The 24392-nt window shown below is 41.0% G+C and overlaps 1 protein-coding gene and 1 long non-coding RNA gene across 5 annotated transcripts in view; one reads left to right on the top strand and one right to left on the bottom strand.

Annotated features, from left to right (window-relative positions):
- The first annotated feature begins 1562 nt into the window (after positions 1–1562).
- Positions 1563–24392, top strand: part of il1rapl2 (interleukin 1 receptor accessory protein-like 2) — a 464615-nt gene continuing 441785 nt past the window's right edge. For all 4 annotated transcript variants that reach the window (XM_034882944.1, XM_034882941.1, XM_034882942.1 and 1 more), the window contains exon 1: positions 1563–1764. The gene's annotated coding sequence lies outside the window, so the exon portion shown is untranslated. The remainder of the gene's footprint in view (positions 1765–24392) is intronic.
- LOC117951297 lies at positions 6766–24283 on the bottom strand. The gene is made up of 3 exons (XR_004658136.1): positions 24208–24283; positions 24133–24142; positions 6766–6777 (listed from the first exon to the last, which is right to left on the bottom strand). It is a non-coding gene; the product is annotated as an uncharacterized LOC117951297 (long non-coding RNA).

Below are 24392 nucleotides of genomic sequence, written 5' to 3'. Positions count from 1 at the left end.
CTCTCTCTCTCTCCCTCCCTCTCTTTGGCTGCTCTGCGCTCTCCTGTGGACTCTCTTAAGGCACTTTGGATAAAAGCCTCCGCAAGAAATGGCAGATTGTGGGTCTCTTATCTGTCCCTCCCTGGGCAGGTGGTGAAGTGTCTGAGCTAAACGAATAAAGGCAGCAAGTGTTTTATTTCTAGAAGGGGAAAAAAAAAGAAGAAGCGCATCTGATTTTTTTAATCTCTTTTCCGGTTTAATCACAGCAGCGGACTCTTTCCTCCACACATCTTCTTCTCTCCATCGTCTGTTCTGCAGCTAAAAGCGGCGAGATTTAAAGATCCTCTCCCCCCCCCCACGCCCCTTCTCGTACCCCTCTTTCCCACTCGGTTTGGAGGTGAAGCCAAAAGAAGATTTCGCTTCTGCTCCTTGTGCGGAGGGCAGAAAAAAGGACTTCGCAAAAGTGATTTCAAGTGGACTTTTTGTCAGTGATTTTTGGCAGAAAGTGCACCTAGGGATCCAGAGAAGAAAGAGACGTATTTCTAGAGAAAGCGAGAGAGAGAGAGAGAAAGAGAGAGAGGACAGAAAACGGAAGAGAGAGAGAGAGAAATGGAGAACACGGGTGGGCTCTCATTTCCAGAAATGTCTTTTCTCATGGATTAGGACAAACCGAGACCTGGACCTTGCATTTTATATCACCAACCTGTGTCTGGGGCTATGGACTGGTTGCTTTAATCGATCAGCTGATTGATTGGTTGGTTGATTGACTGTCGGGCGTTATCAGCCGGCAAACTTGGACTTGTGTGTGTGTGTGTGGGGGGGGGATTTCTGTGCACTGCAGCGACTTTTTGAGCCTTTTCAAACATTTGGATTGATTCAAGCGGGACTATTCATCTAGTCATCATCTCGACTTTTCTGCCCAGTATCCTGCAATCCAATTTATAATACTTCTAACGTGTACTTACAAATTTCTACTCTCCATATAAAAAGTGTAAATGCATGTTAAAGAGTCACATTCAGCATTGTATATACAATATTACGCACTAACACTGAGTACCAGCACTGCATTAAAGCCCCTGTAGGAATATTACAGGGCACCATAGCAAAGTCGTAAAAGACATTAAGAATGGTTATAAAACTCATAATTGCCACAGCAGTTTGACTGTAAAATAAAAAATCATTATTTTAAGATTTTCATAAGGGATTACTAAAGTGCGATTGCGTTCCGCGGGATTGCTGTTTGGAGATTGGAAGTTATTTTTGGCCGCGCCGAAGTAGAGCGACTCTTCCACACCAGTGCCCGGACAGAGACGGAGACAGAACAGCTGGGACATAAGAGGTGGACCTCCGTGTCTCTGTCTCACATCCCCCGTCCCGGGAAGAGCGGAGTGGGAGAGACATAGGGCGGAGGACAGGAAAGAGAGAGGAGACGATGCGTAACTGCGGTTAACCGGAGCAGAGTAGACTTCAAACATCTTGGACAAGAAGGGAGAGAGACACGGAGAGAGAAGGAGAGCGGATCATATTCTTTGCGCAGCCAAGACTTCCCGCTTTTAGATTTTATATATTTGTGAAAGGAGAGAGAGAGGAGGAGAAAAAACGACCTCTATCATTTCATTCGGAGATCCGATTTACTGGCTGGAGAAGACACGCGAGGACAGAGCCAGAGGTGGGATTATTATTTGCTGCCAACCTTTACGACTGGTCAAGATTGTGTCGTCTTCATCCGCGTGGCTTGGATTCTGGATTAGTTTCTCCAAAGAAAACAAGAAAAAAAAACGCCAGGTAAGAGGATGTCACGCGCGCCCGAGCAATGAGTTTACTTCGAGGGCTGCTTGTGTACGAGGAGTGTGTGTGTGCCTGCGTGCATGTGAGAGAGGAAGACAGAGATATGCTGAGTTATGCGCTCGAATGTGTGCGCGCGCCTGTTCTGTCGGTGGATGTGAGAGGTGAGAGACCGAGTGGCGGATGGAGCGTTTTTACGCACGAGTGAGAACGAGAGAGTGAGCGTGTGTGTGTGTGTGTGTGTGTGTGTGTGTGTGTGTGTGTGTCTGTGTGTGTGTGTGTGTCCATGAATTAGCAAGAAGCCGAGAAATACAGCAGTGTTCCAAGACTTTGACGTTTTGATTTCTGACCTCAAACTCCCTCTAAGGCCAATAGGCTGCTCATCATTCATTCATCAGATTGCATGCGTGTGTGTGGGAAGTAACATGAGTGCGCTAAAAGCTGGGCATCATGGGTGAAAGGCATTCCCTCGGAGGGGGGGGGGGGGGGGGGGGGGGGGGGGCACGATGTGCTAGAGATGCAATGCAAAATAAACACATCAAAAGTCAGCTTGAAAATGCAGAAAACTATGCGGAAAAATATTTGAATGGGTCCTTTTTGTTGCCTTGTGTTAATCCCTCAGGTTCCTTTTTTAACCTTTGTGTTGTTTTCCCCGTCGACCATGCAACTATTTATTTATTTTGCTTTAAAATTTAAAATGAAGCCTATTTTTCAACGTTTTAGTTGTCTCTTTCATAACTTTTGTTGCTTTCCCCGTTGATTTTCTCTCCACTTTTTCGAAGCTTTTTCCGACATATTTATCACTTTTTTACACCTTCTTTTACAATTTTCTTCTTCAAATGCTAAACAATTGAACGAAAACAACCAAATTCAATGAAAGTAGAGATGTGATTTCACTGATTTTCACCTATTACTTGTATGGAATTAGCCACATTATTTCTTTTGGCAGTTTGATTGCCAGAAACCAATATTTGTGACATAGAAACTTGTTGAAAGCGGGTCAAATTTGACCGTGGTCCTACCATGGTCTCGGATTTGTCTCGGACTTGCTAGTATTTGGACTCGGACTTGTCTCGGTCCCGGCCACTGGTCTTGCCAAATATGGCTTTTGGTCTTGAACGAGTCCAGGTGTCTTTATCATGTTGATAATAATATTGGAGGGAAAGTGAAACCCAGAATGATTGTCACAACACGGCCATTCACAAGACCTTTTTCCTTTATCTGGACTCTGTCTTGACTTGGACTCGAACCTTTTTGGACTCGGTCTTGACTTGGACTCCACTAGTCCTTGTCTTGGACTCGACAAAGGTGGTCTTGACTATAGCCCTGGATCCAATACAATCGGTGGGGGTGTGGAAGTGCTACTGAAGTGGAGATTTCTGGCTCAGCGTCTGAGAAAATATTTCTAGTCTTTATGACTACTCATAGTCCTTTTACATAGTACACATACAGTATTCATACACTGTGGCCAAGGCTGCCATACAAGGTGCCACCTGCTCGCGAGATATTACTGATCTCGGGAAAGTGAAGGACACTTTGACATGGGACTGCAAGGCCAGGGATTGAACTACCAACCTTCCAATTGGCAGCTCTACCACTGAGCCATAGCCGCCACTTATTCCTATACTATACACTAGACTCTGGAAGTCTTTGTTCAGATGTGAGATGGTTTCAATCTGTCATAATGTCACAGAGGTTTGAGTCCCAAACAATAAGATTTCACCGCCACAACGTAAAATTTACAAAAATATAAAAACACGTTGAACGTTGAGTCGGGAATTAAAACTGACCTGGACTGAGTGTTTTGACCACCTTTACACCGAACGATGGAGACAACTAGCGAGACTCTCAGGATTTAATTTAATTGGTCTGAAAAGTCATCGGGGTGAAAGGTCGGCATATAGACAAAAACAAATGTGTGGTTGTTTCCTGGCTTTGGAGTTGCTTCAATGACTTTCACACCAAGAAATGCTAACAGAGGCCCTGCTCCAGGGGCCCCTGGGCCCTTTAGGCCCGTCCAGTTATCCACTGTACAGTAGGCCTTCACATACACTCATCTGCTTCATTATTCTCCATATGTAACCATAACCCTTACATTAAAACAGGCAGTTTACTGAGAGTCAATTTTCCTATGTGTGTGCATGCGTACAAACATAGACACACACTGTACTTTTATAATAAAAAAGTGCAAACTTGCTTTAACAAATTCCCTTCAGCCGGTTGGGGGTGAAGCACCTTTGGGTGAAAGGGTGCCGTTTTGGTTCCACTGTATAATTTTCCCATTTGTTCAAGTCTTTGGAAACAGAGACGCCGTTTGTCCGAGTGCTTTACAGCCCAGCAGGTGCTTTCTCTCCTTCCCTCCCTCTCTCTTTTCTGTGAGTGTGTGAGTGTGTGTGAAGAAAGAGAGATTGTGTGTTTGTGTGTAGGAATGCAAGGGCAACGACATAAAGTGCGCGTGTGTATGTTTGTAGTGTAATGGTGTGTGTGAGCAGAGAGGAAGGCAGAGCGGATGTGTGTCGTCTAATCGTGTATGTGTGTGCAACAATGCATCCACAGGACGGACACACACACACACACAGACAAACACCCACACACCTGCACACACACATACACACACAGGAGGGATGCGTGGGGTTTAATTATCTCGGCCGTTTAGCAACAAGGTGCGCATCAATCGTCAGCACGGAGGGGGGCTGAGCCCCTATTGCAGGCGGATGGTGTGTGTATGGCTGTGTGTGTGTGTGTGTGTGTGTGTGTGTGTGTGTGTGTGTGTGTGTGTGTGTGTGTGTGTGTGTGTGTGTGTGTATGTTGATTTATATTGTGAAGCTGCCTTCGTATAGATCTGAGCAGAAGGTAGATGGACTGGCAGCAGAATGACTCCGTCACACTGACCAACACCGGCCATCTATTACCAGGGTGGGGAGGGAGAGAGGGAGGGATGGAGGGAGGGAGGGAGGGGGAGGTTACAGCTGGCATGCGGGGGTGGGAGAAGAAGAGAGAAAAGAGAGGAAAGAGAGAGGACAGGAGACAGGAGAAGGCTCCAACCCTGGGTAACATTTTTAACTATAACAATAACAATAATACATTTAATTATAGAGCGCTTTAAATCAAAGTGCTGTACAAAAAGAATACAATTCAAATACAAAGAGTACTTTAAAAAATTGAAATTGAGACAGTAAAAAGTAAATACCACTATACAAAGACATCAAAGATAAATGAACATTTAGGGCTCATACGCAGAAATGAATTTGTGAACATGTCAGTTTAATATCTGCTGGAATAACTACACAGTATCACCATGAAATGTCTCAAGAATATTACTTATTTTAAGACAATCATTTTTGTTTTACAAGTTTTCTACAGTATTATGTTCAAATGTGCAAATGATGCATTATTAGATTATATTACATAACACTTTATTCATCCCACAATGGGGAAATTCCCTTGTTACAGCCGCAGTTTTCTACAGTAAAAGAAAAAGTATTGAATGAATGTAAAGTAGCATTATATAAAAGATATTGTTAAGTAAAGTTAGGTGGCCATAGATCAAAAATATTGCAATGTAAGTGAAGAAGTGATGTGAAATTAAATATAATCTTATGAAATTAAATAATAGAGCAAAAGTAAGTAACCACAATATAGATGATATTGGTTCTAACCATAGTATAAATTTCTTTATAAGTTTCTGTCCTGGACTCGGTCTTGACTTGGACTCAAACCTTTGTGGACTCGGTCTTTCCTTGGACTCGGTTCTGTCTTGGACTCGAACCTCCTTGGACTCGGCTTTGACATGGACTCGACTAGTGCTGATCTTAGACTCAAGTCCGGATTCAAGACCGTGGTCCTACCATGGTCTCGGACTTGTCTCGGACTTGCTAGTATTTGGACTCGGACTCGGCCAAATATGGCTTTTGGTCTTGACCGAGTCCAGGTGTCTTTGTCATGTTGATTGAAAGTGAAACCCAAAAGTATTGTCTCAAAACTGTCATTCATAAGACCTTTTTCCTTTATCTGGACTCTCTTGACTTGGACTCGAACCTTTTTGGACTCGGTCTTGACTTGGACTCGACTAGTCCTTGTCATGCACTTGTCTTTGACTCGGCAAAGGTGGTCTTGACTATAGCCCTGGATCCAATACAATTGGTGGGGGTGTGGAAGTGCTACTGAAGTGGAGATTTCTGGCTCAGTGTCTGAGAAAAAAGTTATTTGACAAAACGGCCTTGGGAAATGTGTTTCTTGTTGTATTGAAACATTTTAACCCTTGTGTTGTCCTTCCGTCAAAATTAAAAATCAACACTTTTGTTGAGGCTTTATTTTCACGATGTTTTTAACTTTTTCTCATCTTTTTGTCCCTTATTTCATCACTTTTGACGCTTGTGTTAAATGTTTGTCACACTATTAACTTTAGTTTTACAGTTATTTTTATAATTTATGGTCAATAAACCTCATTTATAGGAAATAATACCTTATGTTTGAGGTAGAAAAGCAGAAATTAGGAGTTGTTTAGACTAAAATTAAAGAAATGGATGTTGATGGATAATCACAGACTGGAAAATGTCAACTTTTACTCAATACTATTTCAAAACCACTTCAATTTTTTTTTAAATACTATAAAATTGAATAAGACACCCCAAATTTAATACAAGTAGAGATTTGTACTTGCCAAAGAGCGTTGTGTTCATGTTATTTTGGGTAGTGAAAAAGAACATTGACATAGGAAAATGAGTCAATTTGGCCCGAGGACAACATGAGGGTTAAAAATAGTAACATTATCTTTATTTATGAAGCACTTTTCAAACTCCGTGTTACAAAGTGCTTCACAGAACAAACAAAAAATAAAAGTGGTACTTTGGAGTACTTTTTAAAGAAAAAAAATGTCCACATCCAAACAATTCTGTGCAGGTGCGTTGGACAAAAAAAGACTATGACCACTTATTCAGGTGGACTTTAAAGTCTCTTAGGACCTTCAAAATGCTCTTGACGAAGGTCCAGAGGGGCAGAAACGTTATATTTCTATAAATATTTCCAATAAATGGTGATGCAGCAAGAGCAGTGTGCAGGATTTTCTCTTCCCTTCCAACTGCTCAGAGGAAAAAGGAGGGAGGAACTGAAAGAAGGAATGAGAATGGAGAGGCGGTCAGGAAGCTAGGGAGGGGGAAAAAGGGGGAAAGGGGAGAAGGAGGAGAGGAGGTATGGTGAAGAAAGAACAGACGATAGATTTAGAGACACGGGGACAGGAGAGAAGACAGGAGACAGATCCGTAAATTGCGGAAGGGATGACAAGGCGCAGAGAGGCGCTGGAAATATACGAGAGAGGAAGAGAGAGGACAGCAGGATGAACGGCAGAGAGAGAGGGAAAGAGGGAGAGAGACGGAGGGAGGGTGCTATTGAAGAGCTATAAGCTGCATTCCTGTAGATTTGAAATATTGTAGATTCAGCCTGTTTACACCAATTATTATCACTGTGGTCTAGTTTATGGTTTCTTGCTGAAAATTTGTAAAAAAAAAAACTGTCAAGTTAAAACTTCAGAGCCAAATGCAAACCGTTTCCTCGACAACGGCAATGAAGCATTACCCTCAAGGCAAAGTATTGCTTACTAGGTTATTTAGTTTTCTTTTTTCCTATATCTCTGTTGACCTTTAGTAGCTCTCCTGGAGCTTTGGCTCATGTCACATGAACTTTCTCGGCAGATTGAGTTGGCCCGATGTAATTTTATTATTCAAATTTCCTTTTTTGTGTGTGTGTGTGTGTGTGTGAATTTACACTTTTATGTCAGCTGGGAAAACTCTCCATGCTAAAGACGATCGTGGTCACATGACCGAAAGCTCCAGAACAACTCAATCAATCAAACAAAATCTAATCCCAACAAAACAGATTCGTGCATATGAATCCAGAATCTGCAGGCAAAGGGAAAGAAGAATCCCTTCCTCTGCTGGATTATTTATATCCCCAAACAAAATGCCCCCCCCCCCCCCCCCTGTAAAAGTGATCAATGCTACTTCATTAAAGGTCCCATGACATGGAGCTTTTTGGATGCTCTTACAGTGCTACTCATGAGTATAGGAACCCCTGCCTAAGCTGACTGAAAAGAGGAATACAAAAAAAAACATCTTATGGAAATTTATCTTAATCCCTTAATTAAATAATGAAGACAAATCCAACCCTTAAGGACACCAATTTTCTTTGTGAATGACTAATGTATTGTAAATATATAAATATTTTTCCTTAAAATACAGGGGGCATAAGTATACACGCCCATATGTTAAATTCCCATAGAGGCAGGCAGGTTTTTACTTTTAAGGTCCAGTTATTTAACGGATCCTGGATACTATGCATACTGATAAAGTTCCCTTGGCTTTTGGAATTAAAATATAACCACCCCCACCCACATCATCATAAACCCTTCACCATTCCTAGAGAGTTGCAGGGGGAACTTTCCACAAAATCATCTCTCAATGCAAATCAAACCAGCTATTCTGCTAACTGAAATAAAACCATGATAAATAAAATGTAAAAATAAAAACTTAAGGTATGAAATTTAAAGTCCTTTGAACAAAAACACAATAACAAAAACAAAACAATCAGAGTGTTGCCAAGAGGGACGTTTTAGAGCGCCCTCTGGTGGACAAACTATGCAACACCAACGCTCATAACACGATTGACCGTCCGTTTTTAGTTTATTTTTTAAATATTCAACACCAACACATTTATAACACCGTTGACCGTCCGTTTTTAGTTTTTTTTATATTCATTTATCAGAATCATTTGTAATGCCAAATAAATAAATCTATAAATAAATTAAAAACTATTAATTAATTAATGAAATAAAAATATATAAATAAATGAAAATTTAAAAAAACACATACTGTATATATCTTAACATTTTCTTTTTATCTGCCTTTATAAATGCAGATACCAATAGATTGGGAAATGCCTAATATCAGCAAATAATATTGGCCCACCAACATATCGGTAGGGCTCTACTTGTCTATGACTGGCAACTACTGGATACTGCTTTTGCTAAGTTTGTTTCTAACTGCCATTTCCATGACAGACTTTTTTGAACCTCAGCACACCCAATTTTGGCATTTGCTGTGAGGTTTGTCTTTGGAACTGACAGCTGACATTCACTCATATGCCTTTGTGTAATCTCCATAAAGATAAAGCTAAAGTCTTTTTATTGAGAAACCTAAAATATGAATCTCTGCTTATTTAAACCGAGTTTCTTTTGGAGCGCTGTGGTTCTCTGAGACCCTGATTCTACGACTTCTGGTTTACATAGAAACCTCTGATCAGTCGCATGCCGCCTGGTAAGTGGTGATACTATTATGACTTATGTGTTGCAAAATTTCAAAGAGCAATTTTGATCAAAGTGATGCCATACAATGTAGAAATCCTCACACTTCTGTGATATGCTCGGATAATTTAACGTCGCTGCATGCTGAAATGATCAAAGAGTCTTTATTTTTGTGTTATGCGAAAGAACTTGCTGAAGTTAAGATTAGGAAAAAGATTGTGGTTTGGATTGAAACACTCCCAAGGTATATGCATTTCCTGGATGAAAGTCTATGGTTTCCCCCAGGAAGCTAACTTGGCTCCCTTGCTTGAAAGTCCTGTGTTTTTAAACCTACCCACCCATCCATCCCAACCACCTCTCTTTACGGCCAGCCACAATTTTATGCATCCGCCGTCAATGTGGTGCATACAGCGAAAAAAACATTGAATGCTTACGAATTACAGTGCTTGACTTTTAGTAGCTTTTGAAACAAATGGGTCATGAGAACATGCTGGTCAGTTGCTATTCCTGGCAAATCTACAAAACCTGCAATATTGGGTTCTACTAACAGCCTAATGCCGCTACGATCATTCTAATGATTGTTATGGTGCCTGTAGCTCAGTTCTAATCTGTGGAGGTCAGACTCCGCTCAAATAGCCCTGCAGCTGATAATAGTTGAGTGATTCACTGTCTTGCTCATAGTCAGCAGGGTGGATGTCTGCTGACATGAGGGTTTGAACAAAGATCATCCAGTTGAAGGTTGGTGTACTCCATATGACAACATCCAAGTGTGTTTGTGTGTATTAGCGCTGATGGGAGAGTGCCTTTGTTCCCATAGTCCTATGTTCCTATATTTCTTTTTTTGAAGATTACTTTTGGGCATTTTCAGGCCTTTATTTGACTGGACAGCTGAAGACAGGAAAGGGGAGAGAGAGGGGGGAATGACATGCAGCAAAGGGCTGCAGGTCAGAGTCAAAGCCGGGCCCGCCGCGTCAAGGAGCAGACCTCTATATATGGGCCCCCGCTCTGCCAACTGAGCTATCTGGGCACCCTCATATTTCTAAGAAATATTTTTTTTCAATGAAAGGATTAGTTAGGCCCTGTATTCCCACATTTCCTTTTGCCTAAATTTTCATCAGATATTATCCCCCTTTCTCCCAATTTTGGGTCAGGCACCCTAACCCTAATTCTAAGAAAAATCTCAGAAATTTGGGAACATTCCCACAGACCAATGGGCTGTGGGAACATAGGGCTTTCGGACCATTGGGCTGTGGGAACATAGGGCTGTGGGAACATAGGGCTGTGAGACCATTGGTCTGTGGGAACATAGGGCTGTGGGACCATTGGGCTGTGGGTATATAGGGCTGTGGGACCATTGGGCTGTGGGATCATTGGGATGTGGCAACATAGGGCTGTGGGAACATAGGGCTGTGGGACCATTGGGCTGTGGGAACATGGGGCTGTGGGACTATTGGGCTGTGGGAACATAGGGCTGTGGGAACATAGGGCTGTGGGACCATTGGGCTGTGGTAACAGGGCTGTGGGATCATTGGGCTGTGGGAAATTGAGCTCTGGCCCATTGGACTGTGGGAACACAGGGCTGTGGGACAATTGGGCTGTGGGAACATAGGGCTGACCCAACTCTGACTTTGATCAACAAACCTCAACACAAATGTAAAAAGTTCTTGTTATGATGTAGGTAGGGCTCTGCATTAATTATAGTTTGGTCACATTTTAGATTTTCGATCACAAAGACAGACTGGGCAGCTCACATGGTAGCGTGGCCCTCAAAGACAGAGGTTTAGTCCTCAACACAGTGGGGACTGCCCAATTCTCCAACCCTCCATGTTCCGACCCACTCAATAACCCAAAAGTTCTCTTTGGTCCTAAAGCCCACTAGTCCGACGTCCCTTTGTTTCTAAAAAAATAAACCCTCTGCTCCGGCATCTCATTGTTCTGACCATACAGTATGTGCCAAATACATAGATTAGGATAGTTCATTGATCAGGGGATAGGACCTGTACAAATGAAGCTCAGCGCAAATTCCTTCAGGAACACTTCTAAATAAACAATCACCGCCATCCCTCCCTAAAATCAACCAGAATTGGCCATGCAATTCATGATCCCATCACAGCATGACATCCTGCTTTAAATGTCTACTCTCCTTGCTATCAGCTGTCTTTTCAGGCAAAAGTGCAACCCTCTTCCTCCCTGTCCTCCTCCGGGCATCGTCAACCACAGCAACCTGAGTTCCTTTCTGACAGACAGCTCTTTTGTTCAGTCTCTGGGTTCCCTCTTCACCATCACCAGTGTCTAGGCTCCATCGGGGGGTATCCTGGGTATTCTGGGTATCCTGCAGAATCCTGCCCCTTATGAGGTCATAAGGGGCAAGGTAACCTCTCCTTTCTCTGCTTTGCCCGCTGAGACTTCAGATACGGTATTAGGGGACCACTAAGGTCTAAATAAAAGAGACTTCAGATACAGTATTAGGGGACCACTTAGGTCTATATAAAAAAGACTTCAGATACAGTATTAGGGGACCACTAAGGTCTATATAAAAGAGACTTCAGATACAGTATTAGGGGACCACTAAGGTCTATATAAAAGCATCCAGAAAGCACCATGTCACGGGACCTTTAAAACATATTTAATGATGGAGTCTAATAAATATTTGCTTATCTGCAACAAAGTTTCTCCTGATGGAAATGGGGTTATGTTACGGGGAATTTGGAACACTAAACGGCCCACAAACCGGCGCAGAGATTGTCTGGATTAGGTGAGATATACATTGAAATGTGTTAATAAGCTAGACAAAAGTAATTTTCCTTGTTATTGCTGATTCAGATTTTGAATACAGGAGGTGATCCAAAAAAGACGAGATGTATGGTCAGAACGATGGAAAGTCGGAGCAGGCGATATCTTGGGAAGTCATGACCAGTCTAACTACGTGCTACGAAAGTTCTCAATGCTTCAGTTTACATGTAGGGACCTTCATTATGCTACCATGGAAGTGTGGTGCTATTGTGAGCCACGTTGGTGGTATAGAAATAGCTATTTCTTTTTACTTCTCAGGGCCCCGACTACTAGTGTTACAAGTTAATTAGCACCAAAACATATCCCAGAGCACTGTCAACTTGATACCCATGTGTTATTAACCCCTAGCTTCATTTTGCGTTGGAATTGTCCTTTAACAATCGTGATTTCAATATTGACCAAATTAATTGTGATTTCTTTTCCATAATCAAGCAGTCCTAGAAGTAGGTATGGATGTGATTGGCTTTCAGCCCTGTCTCCAAAGGGAAAACACACTTTCTACCCTTCAGGCTTCAGTATTAACACATATTTTTCACAGAGTGTCATTTTTGTGGTACACAGCTACAAAGTTTAATGTTTCTCCTCCCTGAAAGTAGAAACCAGTGTCCCTCGCAACATTACTCATCGTCACAGGGTCTAGATTGCAGCTATTAACTGTCCTTGTGTAAGACATTCTGGTCGCCGGCCTCCTAGCGTGTCGTCACTTGACAAAAGAGGCAATATGCTGTAATGAGACTTGATCCCAGAGTGAGAAGACATTTTTCTTCTGAGCCCTGGGTTGAAAAGTTGAAGAAACCTTGACAACGGAGCAATACCCAAATATTGTTCCTGCTGCCGGCTTTTTGGAGTTACATTTGTTCAGACTAAAAACAAACACTGTCCTGCATTTAAACCCCATCTGTCCAAAAAACTTTGTGCATGCCCAGAACAATGGAGATTTTGTTGTCGTTGTGAATTTGGATTGTTTCCCATTGTGTGAGGTCTTCTGGGGTTAAACAGAGCTCTTGCATCCAACAGTACACTAATTTACCAAGTATAATTATTAAATCCAATGTTTTTTGACCTTGTGTGTTGGTTGGTTGGTGTGGATGGTGATGGTGGGAATGCAGGGGTAAGGTGTTCAGAGCGGTATTCTACACCCATCAAACAGAAACACACATAAGTAGTTATGGGGGCAGGGCCATTCCTGTGCCTGTAAGGGACACATCACACCTCAGCTAATCCGGACTCAACAGAGCATGCTAACGCACACTGGGCAATAACATAAGAAGAGATATAAAAGGATATTTTTTTTTCAAAGTTTAATAAGAAATCATATTCACAGTTGATAGGTAAACAAGTGAATGCTGTACACGCACATGTAAAACTGTCCTTTTAAGAAAAATAGCAGTATTTGTCATTTAATCAAACAGCTGACAACAACCCGTGATTAGGCTTTCCTAAAAAAGTCTTGTAGTTCAATAATGACTGTCCTCTCTAGACAAAAACAAGGTCACCAATTGTTTTTCAGCCATGTTATTGGTGTGGCGCTATGGCCTCCCATCCCCTTACTTTAACAGTTAACACTTTCCCTTATCCACTGAAATTTCTCAACATATTCCAGATAGATTGGCAAAAAGATTTGTACGTATATAGATGGTCGAATCCATTGAAATATGGATACATCCTAATGACTTTGGTGATCGTTATTGATGGCCGAAGGAAGCTTCACGAACCATTTTCTTTATTTTCTGAGCCCACGAGATGGCAGTCTTGGTTTAAAGAAAAAGGCTGAAGGAATGGCAATTCAGAGTGCTTTTAGTCTGGCACCTTCCTTCACAGCGCGGGTCTGGAGGAGGGTCTGGCTAGACCACACAGCGTTCCGGGATGGGAGAAAAAAGTACTCTGGTTTATTGGGATGGCTTTAAACCAATCACAATTGTCTTGGCTGGCGCTAAGCACTGGACAGAGCAACGGTGCTGCTTCAAAATAGCTTCGGGAAGGAACTTGTTTTGGTGCATGTACACGTTCAACAGTTGTTTTAGTCGTGCGACAGAAAACTCAGATTGGACAGATTGTCTAATCATGATCATTGTACTCGTGTTACCATTCTCAGTTTTTTGTATTTAGTATTTCAAGATTGATTAATTTGAAGTTTTTTTGGAGGCTTGTGGTGCTGTTGAATTTCATTATGTTGAATGGAATTAACCAAATTAAAACTAAGTAAACTTACCTGAACAAAATGTGTAAACAACCCAGACTTAGATATTGCATAAAAACCCCATGTGAAAGATGTCCTAGGAATCAGTTATGTAAATGTCAGTGTAATTTTAAAGCCTTTTGCTGTGACAGTAATCTTTAGTATTAAGTACTAAACCCAGCTAAACACTGAGTGTAAAGGGAATAACATCAAAATTATATAGTATAAGAAGTAGAACAATAGACTCTAAGCATCTGTTCCACTTGTATCCCTGTTTATCTATTTTTCCTGTCCCTTTCTTGTATCTTCTTGCCCCTTGCACCCCACCCCCCTCCTCCTCATTGTGACTCTCCAGTTCAGCCTTCAGCACATCTACCAGTGTGCATGGCCTATCCGTAGTTGACTTAACACGGTCCGACAGGCCAATCCCTATGGATTCTGATCAAATAGAGCAATAGTGTACACAGCAGCAACAGTACAGCCCCAGCCTGCTAAAACAGCAGCCGTAATATGGCAAAGATCAGCGTCCTGCAAAACTGATTCGACACGTTTATCTGCTGATTCTATTTGGTTTCCCACACCATTTTTACAGAAGTGATTTGGCTGGTATTTTGCTCATAATGTGTGTGTGTGTTACAGGTGACACACATCCCCACACTGCGGAAAAAGAGGTCTTTACTGTACTTGACGTGACTGGCAACCTTCTGTTTTCTTCCATATCCAATGCTGGAGATGAGATATTGTGGTATGGTACTGCAGTTGTGATTAAATGATGCAGTCAAGGATGCTCTGACATCTGACAACTAATGGTTGTTGAGCTAAGAAAAACTGTAAGCCAACATGTAATATAGGTTGTTGTTCAAAAACATTTCATTTGTGTTTAGAATTCATTATAAAATATAAAAATACAGAACAGAGAGATGCAATGTTCAGGAAAGAGGCTACAGAACGTGGAATGCTTTAACTGTAGAACCAACCTAACAGATATTTAATTAATCTACTTATTAAAAGATATAACATAGCAATGTTGAGACTTTTAGATTATTTTTTAGAGTTTTATAGTTAAACATTCCAAACATGTCAAGAAGAACCAAACATTATCTTTGTCTGTCATCTGCCAAAAAACATCAAGAAGAAGGAGACATTCAAAATTCAGATGACAGAGTGTCCCTGAATGCACCAACAGGAAGAGCTTTTTAGATCAGTCCTTGCTAGTAGCTACATTGTCATGCAAAGAAATAGTTGAATTGAACACAAAACATTCACTGTTATGGATTAAGTATCTCAAGCAAGTTTTGACTGCAAGAGAATTTTTTGACACAATAAGCTGCCCGGGAGGTAGAAAACTAGTCAAAAAGGTATGTCATGCTTTTTTATATATATATATATGAAATCTTTGCTCTCCATGACACATATTTCAGGACAGCACGCTATATATCCAATTACAGAGTCATTGTTTTGCATTTCACAAGTAAGTCTTGAGTTTTGGTTATTAAGGCTTGAGTCAAGGCCTCAAGACCAACAAATCCCTAGTAAAGCCGAATTCCAAAACCTAATTGACAAAACAAGTCATTTTATGTCTGTCCAATGGCCTGTGCAGTCAAATGCGTGTGTTTCAGTTTTGGGGGTTAAATTGTGGAATTAACTTGTGTATGTCTCAGTTGACTTTCGAAAAAAGCTTTGAAATCTAAAATAGTTAAGGGTTATGTAGTAATTTGATTAAAATGTAAAATTACTAGGATTGTACTCAAGTGTTTAGTTTCATTTAATTTTGCTGGATTTCTTGGTGATTCAATAGGGATTTTAGGATAGGCATAAATAAGCCTTGGCTTAAGCCTTTTCCTTTTTTTGGCTAGCTACCTTGGCAAATTATGGGAAATAATAGTTTCTATTATGTGTGTTAACCAAAATAAAATTTTTTCATTATCATCGTCACGTTATCCTCTAGCCCTGATCCAGGACCGCATACTACGTATCATAGTCCTGGATGGTTATCTACATTCAGTCCAACAATTTCAGTCATAGATCCACTCATGTTTACCGTCAGTGTACTGTACTATCTGGGTCAGAGCTACTTTTCCATGGCTGTAGTCGGAATGATTCAAGTTATTCCAAGTGAAGGTGAAGCCACATGTCACCTGTGTTAGAGTCAAAGGCATGTGGTGAATCCTTTTTTTAAAATTTTTTTTTTTATTGACCTTAGTGGTCCCTTAATACCATATCTGAAGTCTCTTTTATATAGACCTTAGTGGTCCCCTAATAGCAAATCTGAAGTCTCTTTTATATAGACCTTAGTGGTCCCCTAATACTGTATCTAAAGTCTCTTTTATATCGACCTTAGTGGTCCCCTAATACTGTATCTGAAGTCTATTTTATATAGACCGTAGTGGTCCCCTAATACTCTATCGGAAGTCTCTTTCCCAAAATTCAGCCTTGGTGCAGGATCACAGCCACTAGAGCCAGTTCCACAATGAGCTTTCCTTAGTATGTGCTATTTTTGAATCTGTAGCTATTGAGGAGGAGGGAGGGGGGGCAAGGTGGAGGTTGGGGGTGCAGCCTTGACCAACTGCCACTTCGTTCATTTGAAAGCCATGATGTCTCTCTCTCACGGGTTGGCCAAATTCTCTGGGCAGGGAAAGCAGAGAAAGGGGAGGTAACCTTTCCCCTTATGACCTCATAAGGAGCAAGATTCCAGATCAGCCCATCTGAGCTTTGATTTTCTCAGAGGCGGAGCAGGACACCCAGGGCTCGGTTTACACTTATCCCAATTTCTAGCCACTGGGGAACAATAGGCAGGCTGGGGGAACGCATATTAATGTTGAAATACTTCATAAAGGGAAATCTTTATGCCATTGGACCTTTAAAGTTTTCAGTCAGATGTGGTAGTGTTGATACACATCCACATCTCTGATACAGACTATTGCTGTCTGCTCAATTTGGATACTTCCGCGAGTACACTGTGTAGCGTGAGTACACTGTGTACTATACTGTGTAAACTATGCTGTCATTTTTGTCATGGGTGAATTTAGACATGGTAGTGTTGTCTCAAATGGTGTATGGCTGTTACGTGATTGTTGGAAAAGATGATCCCAACATTTGACCACTGCTTCTTCTGTTAATGATGAATTGCAACATGTTGGGGAAATTCATCATTAGCGCCTTTTGTCGCCCGCCAAAATGTAAACTGGCTTTTCTTTTTTTTTATCCGACTGTCTAATTTACATTTGTATAGTTTGGGGTTGGCTGTTTCAACTGCAACTGGCAAAAGGCACATGGCTAAGTGACATAATTTACACAATGGGGGTATGAATGTGTTGTAACGTATCATGTACTCAAATTAGCAACTATGACTACATACAGTAAGTACATAATTGTATTTTCTTTTGCATCACTATTTTCCAAATCCATCCATCCATCTTCGTCCGCTTATCCGATGTTGTGTCGCGGGGGCAGCAGCACCAGCAGGGGATCCCATACTTCCCTTCCCGAGTCATTGTAACCATCTTTGACTTAGGGATCCTGAGGCGATCGCAGGCTAGGTTGGAGATATAATCTCTCCACCTAGTCCTGGGTCTTCCTTGAGGCCTCCTCTCAGCTGGACGTGCCTGGAACACCTCCCTAGGGAGGCGCCCAGGAGGCATCCTTACCAGATGCCCGAACCATGAATGAGCAGCAGCTCTGTTCCGAGCTCCTCGTGGATGACTGAGCTTCTCACCCTATCTCTAAGGGAGACGCCAGCCCCCCTTCGGAGAAATCCATTTGCGGCCCTTTCGGTCATGACCCAGTCTTCGTGGCCACAGAAGAGGGTAGGAACCAAATATGACCGCTAGATCGAGAGCTTTGCCTTCTGGCTCAGCTCTCTAAATTGAATGTAATGCTGCACTCGCTGCACCTATTCTCCCCTCACTCACGAACAAGACCCCAAGGTATTTAAACTCCTTCACTCTGGGAAAGGACTATTTCCCTAGCTGAAGAAGGTTTCCCGCTGAGAACCATGGCCTCAGATTTAGAGGTGCTGATCCTCATCCCAGCTACTTTAAACTCAACCGATCCAGTGAGTGTTGAAGGTTGCAGGCTGATTATGCCATAAGGACCGCATGTATTTATCAAATAATTTTCCAAGTCTGAATTTTTGATTGTCTTTCTATATTTCTATGATTGCACTTTCTGACTCGATGACATTGTAAATGAGGCTCGCTTCTCAGTGATCTGAATGAATGAATGTAAAGTGAGACACAGCCTTTGTAACTTTTTAAAAGTAAAAAGTGACTTCTAGACAAAGCTTACATACAGTAGTCGTGGCTGCTTCTGTCCTTTCAGGATTGATTAGTTTACTGGTTTAGAACTGAAGGTTATCACCCTGGTTAAACATGACTCAATTTCTGCAGTTCAGACCCTACACAGTTTGACTTCCTATCAGATGTCTTGGATGTCTCAGTAACGTGCCGAAGATCAAAGTTGGCTACAACTAATCAACAGGGATTGTACATGTCACAGCCAGTTTGAATGGATTCAAATCAACAGTGAAGTGATTAAAGCCACCCGGCACGGCACAGTCACAGCCAGTTAAGTAGGGTTGGGCATCGAGAACCGATTCCTACTTGGAATCATTTCAAAAGTAGAATTAGTAGAATCGTTTTATTGGAATTGTTTGGAAATCGTTGTTAGGATTTTGGCTTCAAATTCGATCAACGCTTTAATATGTGAATAATATAGGTTTTGGTTTACGTAAGCAGTCAGGCGCTTGTTGTGTTGAAGCCATGGCGAAAATAAAATGTTCCTTTTATTTGTGAAATAAGCATGTGACCCATTTCTCCACCCCTAAAAGAATTGGAATGAAGAAATGGAATCCCAACCCTACAGTTAAGTGCCAATGATAGAACATTTGCTTATTCAGAAGTCTTTTGAGGGAAGAGCTGAGAGTGTGTGTCAAGGCACAGAGTCAACTTTCTAAATGTTGTTGCACACAATCATTTATAGCTTTATGAGAACATGTCCCAGGTTCCACTATAGGGATTTGATTCAGACTGAATTATGTTCTATTTTCTCACACTTTCTGCGTTTGTGCTGGCATTTGAAAATAAGAAACAATGGAGGCTTTTTCTATCCTCCTCCCTCACACTTCTTCTTCTTCTCTCTCCATTTATCTCTGTCAGCCTGTCTACACAACAGCCATGGCTTTATTAAAGGGGAGGAGAAGAGATACAACATGGTTTCTGGTTTCTTTGGACCCGAGTGCTACACTTTCATACGGGTACTTTTACATGGATAGTTTGATTGATACTGACAATTGCCTTCTTTTTTCTTTACAGCCATCATGACTGAATTTAAATATAGGCTGTAGGCTGCAGCGGCTTATTGTTGGACAACATGCAATTTGGAAAACAAGTTTATCTGCGTACTCTTTGTTGACTGCAGCTGGAACATTATAATGCTGGACTGCACCTCCTCTCGAGCCAGAGAGTCCACACTGGCACCTACTCTGGTGCCTCTGAGAGTGCCACAGTCTGAAGACTTTTGCTCAAATTGTGTGTTTTGCTGCCAGAAGGTGCTCTCTGTGCTCTGGTTGCCGGTTTTGTGGTTTTCAGGGATAATGTGTCTCAGATCAGCACGTTGCAGAACTCAATGTACGTCTCTGGCCATGAAAAAAATGGGATTATGAGGTAAGTAAAGAGACTTAGGCCGGTTCATTCAAGCCCCAAAGTTAGATTATAATAGTGAAGTATCGGTAAGTGTAGTTACAGAAATATGTGTGTAGTAGGGCCGTTGGAATTAATCATTGCATTGATTGGACTTGGGCGATTCTGCATTGATTCAGCGACAGACCATGATCGATTTGGCCTATGATGTTACATGTGGATTGTCCGCTTGCTGCTTTTTTTGTGCCTTTTGTCTGTTGTCTGGTGTGTTCAGACTCCGCTACATTCAGGAAGTATCTTTCTCAAAGATCAAATCCAATAAAAAGGGGGGTTCATGTTAGAGCCCGCCCGACCAAAAGAAAATCAGATATTCCGAAATCCAGAACCACGTAAAAAAACATGAACAGATTTCCCCAGCATTAGATATTTGTAGATATTTCTCACTAAAATAATATGATAATAATTTGTTTTATTGTCACATGACAATGTGAATGAGAATTATTATAAGGGCTCTTTTCGCATTACTTTCTGCTTTGCTCCCGTCGTATATACTCTGGCCTCAAGAGGGCGACGTAGAGATGCGTCGTAATTGCTGCTTGAACATGCAACCTATGGGAGCAGTTTTGGACAGTCGTGTATTACATCCGAAACCGCGACCCACCATTTGGTGATGCCGGCCTATCGGGATGGGAAACATTAAGATGGAAACTATTTTTTCACTAATGTCATTTTCTTTGCTTACTCTTCATTTTCCCCATTTTGTCTTCTCACTGCAGCTTATTTCGATCAGCAAAATGTTGCAGTGTGTGAGCGAATGCAATACGCGTTCAAACAAAGGCTAGGGAAGGAGAGAAGGGGGGGGGGGGGGGATGACAAAAGAGAGAGTTCAAAAAGAGAATCTGGCAACTGAGCCATAACCTGTTTATGTAAACATTAATCTCGGCTAAACTGCTGATAGACTGGCTTCGCAAACACACACACAAAAGCGAGGTAATAGCGTCAATCCCCCCCTCTCTCAATAGATATTCTCTCATGAATACGACACACAGAGAGAAGCAAGGCCTCTTGTAATTAAGTTCTACATGTGCAAATCCAGTTGTGAAGCATTGCTTATGAGATCGGCTGTATAATCACATCACCCCAAAAGGGAGAGGCCGCTTACTTAGCATTTAAATAGGTTCCTTCCCCCCTGCAACTATGTTTGTGTGTGCATGTGTGCGCGCAACACGACACAAATATTCCACTGCACTGTATTTCATTGTGTGTGTTTCTCTGAGTGAAAGAGTGTGCACGCTGTATGTGTGAGAGGGTGTGTTTGCTGTGTATATTTCTTGGTGGGTGTGCATTATAATGTATCATTTTCGGGTGTTCAAGTGTGTGATAAACACATTTTCTTATCGCAGTGTGTGTGCGCAATAAATCTTGCCTACACGCGGTTTCTTTAGGGTCCCAATGGAACATTGTAGTGTCAATAGAGCAGGTTTTAAAATTGGATGCAGAGGGAATATCAGGGAGAATGAAGTGTGTGTGTGTGTGTGTGTGTGTGTGTGTGTGTGTGTGTGTGTGTATGTGTGTGTGCTTCTGCTCATAGAAAAAACAGGGAATTCCTTTAAACCTTTGTTTTTTAAGGTTAAAAGTTAGTGTTATATTCAAGGTATAGAGAATGAATGAATGTAGATTAACTATATGTAAAAAAACAAAGTGGAACATGGTGTGTGTGTGTGTGTGTGTGAGTGTGTGTGGGTGAGAGAGTGAATGTGTTTCCCATTGGGATATTGTTAAGGTAGTCAACTTCACAGAGGCGTTGTTATTGAAATGAAACATAATGTCAACGTGTGTCCTGAAGCTCATCCAGTCTAGTCGTGCTCGGGGATTTGGCCTCATGAAACGCAACTATTTTCTCCTCTCCTCGTTTAATTCCCTGAGTCTGCAGTGCAAAAATGAGTTGGCACTGTTCCCTTTTGAAGAGGTGAGCATCTCCAGAAATGGATTACAAAATGGCTTTTACACTGTTGCACAGTTCTTGTCAAAAAGGGAAAGTTTTCCCCTTTGACTTTTTCAAGCTTTTTTTTGACTGGACAGTGAGAACAGATCAGTGTGTTGTACAGCATGATGACTTGAGTGGAAGAACATATCACAGTTCTGACTCCATCTGGCTTTAAGAAACAGCCGAGAATGGATCTTGCAAATAAATTATTAACAGTATTTCACAGGCAATAAGAAATGGTATGATATTGCAGAAGGAGGGAAAATACAGCAGATGAAAGTGAAGACTGTGTGTGTTTGCATTTGTAAGAAAGCACTCACTTACTGCCAGGGAGTGGACAGGTACAGTATACTGGTGGATTGCACGGCAGAACGCTATTTAGAGACTCTATCTCATTAATTTGTGATATAAACTCAATATTTGGTATATAATGCCTACATCTTGCCTGGTAAAGATGGAGTCTGGCAAAAAAGCTCGATCCAGCCAACGCTGTTTCCAAGAAATAAGAAAATATTGTGTTCTTAATTTAATACAGAAACCAGAGACGCAGTGTTTTTACTGTATTGACATTTAACTGAAAACATAGTCCCTTTACCTTACCTTAAACAAATGGTCATTATTGTCTTAAAGGTCCCCTGCCACCTGTATTTCATATGCATATTCACTGCTTCTATGAACAGAGTGCTTCAAAAAGGGCGTTACAGCCGCAATATATTTTAGTTTCATCCAAAGTTATCCCGCAAATTCCATTTCCTGAAGCACTAATGTGAAATCTGATTGATGAAGCAGCTGTCAAGATATTCCAATTGCCTTTCTGAACACATGAAATGCGCCAGAGTTTAGTACTACCAGGCTAAGTCATTTGAGCCCTAATGTGAAAATGACAGGCATACCAATGTTCTTGACAATTAATGGGTTAATGTCCTCATGATCATAATTTGATTTTCTTAAATTCAAGATTAGATTCTCATTTAAAATATTTAGGGCGATTCAGCGAAGGGGAAAGGGAGCAAAATAGAAAAAGAGAGGGGAATGTCCGCTTCACTACCTCTACGTGTGTGCGCAGGTAATACATCATATCACCAATTAAGACTTTTTATTTATTTCTGATTTCCTGAAGCAGTAATGTGAATTCCGATTGATGAAGCAGCTGTCAAGATATTCCAATGGCCTTCAAAAAAACAAAACAACATATTTCCAAAAATGCAAGTAAAAGTGGCTTTGTGTGGTTTAAACTCAAATCTATATACACTGGACTATGACACCGGAACCCAGTGTCCCCCCACCAGTAACCCATTTACCCCCTATAAATGCTGCTGTGCTAATTTGTAGCTCAGCTTTACTTGAGAAAACGTTGCCAGTGAACAAAAATCAGGCAAATAGCATTCACAGGATTAATTTCCACCAAACCAGTGTTGATGATTGTTACCCCTGTTTGCCACTGGGTGCATTGCAAAAAGTACACCCCATAACGTTTACATGTATGTCCACCGGGGCTCTAAAGTTTGGGCACCCCGGGTCAAAATTTGTATTAATGTGCATAAGGAAGCCAAGAAAAAGATAGAAAAATCTCCAAAAGGCATCAAATGACAGATTAGACATTTGTATAATACGTCACAAAAAGTTAGATTTTATTTCCATCATCTACATTAAAAATGGCGTCTGGCTGTATTTGTGACGAGAGATTCATCTCCGAGGTGAAAAAACATAATACGACATCACAGATCTTCTTCTTTTTTAACCCTTGTGTTGTCTTCCCCATTGAAATTGAAAACCAACACTTCTGTTGAGGCTTTTTCATCAATGTTTTTAACTTTTTCTTCTGTTTTTGTCCCTCTTTTCAACACTTTTGATGCTTTTTTTCAATGTTTGTCACTTCATTTGACGTTTTCAACACTACGTAACATTAACTTATTAACTTTAGTTTTAAAGTCATTTGGGGAATTTATGGTCAATAAACGTCATTTATAAGAAATTCTACCTAATGTTTGAGTTAGAAAAGAAGAAATTAGGAATTATTTAGACAAAAATTAAAGGAATGGATGTAGATGAAAAATCACAGACTGGAATATGTCAACTATTACTTAATACTATTTCAAAACCACTTCATTTTAATTTTTCAAATGTTATAAAATTAAATGAGACACCCCAAAATTAATGAAAGTAGAGATTTGCTCTTGCCAAAGAGCATTGTGTGGAATCAATCATGTTATTTTGGGTAGTTAAAAAGATCACGATATAGGAAACATGAGGGTTAAAAGGTAGATACTAGCTTAATTGGGTTAAAAATCTGGGTTAGAACTTTGGAAAGACTATGAAAGGCTGTTTTGGGGACTTTATTTTGTTCCTGTCAAGTTTAAAGGAAGTGCGTTTTTGGTAATTAATGTAATCTTAGCCTGTGGAAAGAGAGAAAGTGAAATTCAGAAGTACGGTTGTATTTTGGTGTTTAAAAAAAGAAACAAAATTATTGTACAAATATTTCCCTTATTGGAATTTTTAAGTTTATTTGACCATATCTTAGACTAAAAAAGGTCATGTTTGGGCTGACAGTTAGCTTTTAGCACTGACTTAATGTAAGGCCCTATGGAATCTGTCCTACAGCTTTATAAAATTCTCAATTTTGCGTTTCCTTTTATAAATTAACATTAATACTGCCATCAGTCTTTGACTGGTCCTGGCCAGGCTTGTCGAAAAAACACAAAAACAATGTGTGACGGAACATAATCACTCAGT

This window comes from Etheostoma cragini, chromosome 10 (assembly GCF_013103735.1).
Source record: "Etheostoma cragini isolate CJK2018 chromosome 10, CSU_Ecrag_1.0, whole genome shotgun sequence".
In the NCBI taxonomy this organism is placed as follows: Eukaryota; Metazoa; Chordata; class Actinopteri; order Perciformes; family Percidae; genus Etheostoma; species Etheostoma cragini.
The sequence above is the reverse complement of the archived record's forward strand: the minus strand, read 5'-3'. Positions and strand labels throughout refer to the sequence as shown.